This window comes from Ctenocephalides felis, unplaced genomic scaffold (assembly GCF_003426905.1).
Source record: "Ctenocephalides felis isolate EL2017-DRISC unplaced genomic scaffold, ASM342690v1 CF-g0.4_SCAFFOLD_01886, whole genome shotgun sequence".
In the NCBI taxonomy this organism is placed as follows: domain Eukaryota; kingdom Metazoa; phylum Arthropoda; class Insecta; order Siphonaptera; family Pulicidae; genus Ctenocephalides; species Ctenocephalides felis.
Window position 1 is genome coordinate 6,068,051 of NW_020538040.1, and position 6,869 is coordinate 6,074,919.

Consider the following 6,869-nt stretch of genomic DNA (forward strand, 5'->3'; position numbering starts at 1 on the left):
TGAAAAGTTCTTAAACGTTTGATACAGATTTATAGATAATTTTGTTAACTTTTTAACAATATATAATAATATATACTTATTTAAACAATTGTTTTTGAATAAATTTGAAATTTGAATTTTAAATCTTAACGGTTGCTCAAACGCGCGAACTTCACCCTAAAAGTATTTTGTTCACCATTTGCGTGCAGTAATTCTTTTTTCCCAGAGGTAAAATTAAGTTTCGCAATTTTTTCTAGATAATTTTGTTCTAACACTTATAAATTTTTATATACGTAATTATAGATAATTTAATTAGCTTTCTAATGATATATAATACTAATAATATATTTAATTAAATTTTAACAAAATAAATATAAATATAAACCAAAGGGTTGAACTTAAAGCAATATGGACGCCTTAAGACGATTTTAATAGCAAAGTTTAACGATTTTTTTCTAAATAATTTTGTTCTAATAGTTACACATTGTTATATACAGATTTATAGATAATTTCATCTATTTTCCAATGATATATAATGGTATATAAGAATAAATATAAATCTCAACAGATAAATACCAAATATAAAAAAATGGCATCGGTTTATGGGTTTCATTGGTTACAATTAGATATTAAATTTTGAATTTTACACATTTTTTGTATGTAACTTTGTTCGCAAAGTTACTAAACGTTATACACAGATTAATAGATAATTTTATTAGCCTTCTAATGATATATAATAATATATACATGTTTAAACAATTTATTGACAACATTTAACGAAATATGAAAAAATGTTACCAATGAAATCTGCTAAAGGCTAATAACTATGTAGATACTAAATTTTACACATTTTTCTTATTTAATTTTGTTCGAAAAGTTTTTAAACGTTATATACAGATTTATAGATTATTTCAATAGCTTTCTAATGATACATAATAATATATACATGTTTAAATAAATTATTTAAAAATTTGATCAAAATATAAAGTGACGCGGCCAATTAAACCACTAGCTTGATACTTAAATTTAAATTCCAAACATTTTTCAAAATTAATTTTGTTCGAAAAGTTATTAAACGTTATATACAGATTTGTAGATAATTTTATTCGCTTTCTAGTGATATATAACACTATTGTTATATTTTAAATATTTATAACAAAATAATCGTGGATATAGAAAACTGCGAACGTAAAACTAATGTTGTAAATTGGGTTGATTAGTATTTGGCAAATTTTTTTCGTAATTAATTTACATCGTGATAGAGTTCATGATTTTAAAGAACATACTAAAATATTATAGGCGTACGAAAATGTATTTTATTATAAAAATTTATTATTAAAGGGCCTTTTGTTCTTTTCTTATATAATTTATCACAACTAAATATTTTTGGCAAATTGTTCTCCTATTTCCTACAGCCAAATTTATGACTTTTTTTTAATAATAATAAAATGAGTATTGTTATTAGTTTGGAAAAAAATAATATCAGAAGTTATTTATACGATATCTTATTTGTTTTGTCCTTCACTGTTATTTTTGGATAGTACTTTTAGGAAATTATATTATTATTAAACCTTAAATTTAGTAAATTAAATACCATTTACATTCATAAGATTTTCACCAAATATAATGATGTCCAGGTTTTGTGTGTGTTTGCAAATGATAAATATAATTATATATATATATATATATATATATATATATATATAAATTATATTATTTATTTGCAAATGTAATTAGCAAAAAATTACCCATAAATGTACATACATGGTTTTTCCGACCGACAAGTACTATAGACGTACAAACCGCATTTATAAATATAATTATATATATATATATATATATATATATATATATATATATATATATATAATTGTGGACTTTTTAATTATTCACTCCAAAGTGTGAATAATTTGTTGACAATAGAAATAAAACATTATTTACTCGTCAGAATGACGAATTGAACTAATCATTTTTTATGACAAGAAAAATTCCAGAATTTACATCGTTCGTATGATTTAAATAAAACATTTAGCAAATTTGTTCAGAATTAAATTATAAACAATGTTGTCTAACATTATGATGACCTACAGCAACTCGGAATACTTTAAAATGCAATTGAAAACACCCTTATTGTTCGAGTATCCAAAAATGCACTTATTTGTTATATATGTCAGAACTTCAAAACCATTTGTTTAATATGAATGATGTCTTCGACAAACTTTTTTAAAACTAAACAATCTATAATATTGTCTAACATCATAATGCGCTAGAGCAACTCGGCATACTTTAAAATCGTTTTTAAAATGCAACAAATATTATGAGTATAAAGTATACTAGTTTTCATACAAACTTCGTGTTCGTCATAGATTTCTTTCATAGTGTGTGAAGTGAGATCTTGGTTTGGAATTTAGTATACTTGGTGCATATTTTTGCCTTTTGGCTTGTAACTTTTGAATCATTCATTTAGTATGAGTGATGTCTTCGGAAAACCTATGTAAAATTAAACAATCTACAATATTGTCTAACATTATAATGCCCTACAGCAACTTGGTATACTCTAAAAACGCTTCTAGATGTACAACTTTGCTTCCGCCTTTATTATAAAGAACTCGCATAGCACAAACGGCGGAAGCAAAGTTGTATATGTAATAGTGAACGCAAATAATTTCGGTTTTGTTTCGTCGCTTGTAACTTCCAAACCATTCGTTTAATATGAATGATGTATTTGATAAATTTGTACAGAATTAAATTATAAACAATATTTTCTAACATCATTTTATTCTACAGCAACTCGGTATGCTTCAAAATCTAAATTAAAAACACAAAATTATGATATTGTTTGATTAATATCTTTAACAAGTTTACTTTGCTCGTCAGTAGAGTCCTTTTTGTGTTCAAGTTCGAGTTTATCAAACAAATTTTAATACTTCCTACTAAATTTTATGAAATTTTATTTAATTGTATAATTTTGCAATATTGCATTACGATTTTAGGAAAAAACCAAAACAAATCAAAATTCCAATGTATATATTAACTTCCCGTAGGGTAAGTTATTGTAATGGGCCGAAAATCGGAATTGAAATTTTTTACATTTCTCGACGTTTTGAAGGTTTCTGAACGTTTTGGCATACCTCAGAAAAAATGGATGTGTGTGTGTGTGTGTGTGTGTGTGTATGTATGTATGGATACAAATTTTCGTCCACGTTTTCGGGCGTACGGATCAACCGATTTGAATGGTTTAAAAAACATTCGATTCCTATTAATAAGGAGAAGAGCTGATTAGTTTTTGGCAAAGCCAGGTCCAGCAGTTACGGAGATAAGGAGCAAAGAGTGCAGAAAATAGAAATCGAGTTTTGGAGAGAACGGAGCATCCGATTTGAATGATCTAAAAAACATTCCATTAGTAATGATTGGGAGAAAGGGTTATTAGTTTTTCGCAAAGGCAGGCCCAGCCATTTCGGAGATACAGAGCTAAATGTACAAAAAATGGCAGTTTTTGAGAGAACTAAGCGTCCGATTCAATTGATTCAAAGAACTTTCTGCTTGTCTTAACAAAATAATTGATTTTGGAAAAAAAAAATTTGTACCATTTTTTTTTTTTTTTTTTTTTTTTTTTTTTTTTTTTTTAAATTTTTTGTATATCGAAAATAATTCAGATTTTATTTTTAATTCTGACTATAGTTCTAATATACTTTAAACAAATAATTTCAACTCTGCAATTCAGTTTATATAATTATTATAAATATTAGACAAAAATACAATATTTATAATAATCTATTTGAAAACATTCAATATTCCTCGAACGTTTCGTTACGGTACGGGAAGTTCCAGCAATTTGCCTTAAGGCACGATGCCACCCACCCCACTAGTTGGTTATATATTTGTTTCAAGACGGGACATGTTTATTTATGCTTTTATGGTGCATTTTATTTCATAAACATAAAATCAAATCCGGGGACATTTTATGTGGTACAGAATTTCGATTTAAAAATCTTAAAAACCATTGATCCAGCAAGATATTTGTAAAAGAAGGAATAAACATTTTTTTTAAATTATAGTCAATTAAAATTGCAATATTTTCGTTTAAATAGCTTCTTTACGTATATTAGGCATTCAGCAGTAAGGAAGTTTATGAATTGTTAAAATTTAACAAAATTTAGGAAGCGTTGTTCAAATAGGTCATAAGAAGGTACAAAATTTTGGTCTTGGCTTAAAATTTCGAAAGTTATTAATTTTAAATTAATATAAAATTTATATCAAAAAACTAGTTTTAATTTTGTTCCGTGTTATTGTCGACCGAATAATTCGATTCGATCGTAAAATTTACCGATTTCAATAAATAAATAAATAAATAAATTTGTATGATCGAGATTATTATTATAATTCCGCTATATGAAGAGTTTCATGCGATTGGCCAGAAGTCTGTGAACGAGTTTATCGATGATATACATTTATAAATAATTATAATACAGAGCCGAATTCGGTAGTAAAGTATTTAAAAAAAAAATCTGTTGGAATCATATTAGATTTCGGTAGCATACAATTTTCTAGTTTGACATTCCAAGTACTACTTCTTGTTTTATTCTAGTATGAATTTTTGTGTTATTCTAATGTTTGCTCAACAAAAATTTTAAATAATACTATATGTTCTTAATGAAGTACTCCAAGTACTTGTTTTACTGTATTTTTTCATAATTTTACTAAATTTTTGAAATTATACTAATCGTAAATACCAGCAAATAAGATTTCTATGTAATATTCCAAGCACTAATGTAATATATGGAAAAATTGGAGCTTTAAACATTTTTTTATTATATTTTTAAAGTGAGGACTTGGAATGTTTGATGAAAACTTACACTTAGCTTGAAAAAATAAAATCATATATTTATAATTTTATAAAAATTTTATAATTTATTAGTGTAAAATTTCAATTATATATTACTATTACCGCATTCCAAGTACTTGCATAAATGCTAATGCAATATTTAAGTTTCACAATTCTAAAAAATAATTATTTCAAGATTCCAATAAGCCATTTCAAGCACTCATCTAAAATTTTTATAATACATTCCAAGTACTAATGTAAAATTTTGGTTATATATTTCTATTACCACATTCCAAGTACTTGTGCAAATGCTAATGTAAAATTTCATTGCGCCAGTAATTTTAGAATTTTATAGAAATATTATTTTAAATTCCAAGTACTAATATAAATTTTTAATGCGTATTTGCAAGTACTTGTTATTATTGAATACAATTTCAATGATAATTTTAAGAACTAGCTTATATATTGGATTGGATTTCATGTATCCATTTTATTCCAAGTACTAGTATCTTTAATATTCTAAATAAATTAATTTTATTTTTTTTAAATAGTTATTTTTAAAACCCCAATTGTTATTCAAAACATCTGTAGAGTTATCTGAAAATTTCATTGAGACATTCCAAGTACTAATGTAAAAACAAAATGAGACATATCAAGCACTTGGGCAAGTACTAAAATAAAATTCCATTGAAACTTTTTTAGTAATCGTAAAAATGTAAAGATTACATAGGAATCCAGATATGACACGTTCCAAGTATTAGTGTGAGATTTTATAGGACATTCCAAGTATTAGTATTCAAAAATTCTCTTATAACTATTTGTAAGGCTCGAATTAATTTTTAGCATTTGTCGAATTATTATTTTAAGATTACATTGACACATTCCAAGTACTTATGCAAAAATACAATGAGACATACCAAGCACTTGGGCAAGTACTAATATAAAATTCCATTGAAACATTTTTAGTAATCTTGAAAATGTAAAGATTAAATAAGATTGCAATATGACATGTTCCAAGTATTAGTGTAAGATTTTATTAGACATTCCAAGTACTAGTATTATAAAACTCTTTCATAATTATTTGTAAAGCTCGAATTATTCTTTAGCATATCTGCCGAATTATTATTTTAAGATTCCATTGACACATTCCAAGTACTTATGCAAAAATACAATGAGACATTCCAAGCACTTGGGCAAGTACTAATATAAAATTCCATTGAAATATTTTTAGTAATCGGGAAAATGTAAAGATTACATAAGATTCCTGATATGATATGTTCCAAGTATTAGTGTAAGATTTTATTAGACATTCCAAGTACTAGTATTATAAAACTCTTTCATAATTATTTGTAAAGCTCGAATTATTCTTTAGCATATCTGCCGAATTATTATTTTAAGATTCCATTGACACATTCCAAGTACTTATGCAAAAATACAATGAGACATTCCAAGCACTTGGGCAAGTACTAAAATAAAACTCCATTGAAACATTTTTAGTAATCGGGAAAATGTAAAGATTACATAAGATTCCACGTGTGACATGTTCCAAATATTAGTGTAAAATTTTATTAGACATTCCAAGTACTAGTATTCACAATCATTTTTATAATTATTTGTAAGGCTTGAATTAATCTTTAGCATATTTGTCGAATTATTATTGTGAGATTTCATTAAGAGATTCCAAGTACTTATGTAAAATTTCAATGAGACATTCCAAGCACTTGGGCAAGTACTAATATAAAATTCCATTGAAATATTTTTAGTAATCTTGAAAATGTAAAGATTAAATAAGATTGCAATATGACATGTTCCAAGTATTAGTGTAAAATTTTATAGGACATTCCAAGTACTAGTATTCAAAAATTTTCTTATAATTATTTGTATAGCTCGAATTATTCTTTAGCATATCTGCCGAATTATTATTTTAAGATTCCATTGACACATTCCAAGTACTTATGTCAAAATACAATGAGACATTCCAAGCACTTGTGTGCTAAAGTACTAACTTAAAATTCCATTGAAACATTTCTAGTAATTGTAAAAATGTAAAGATTACATAAGATTC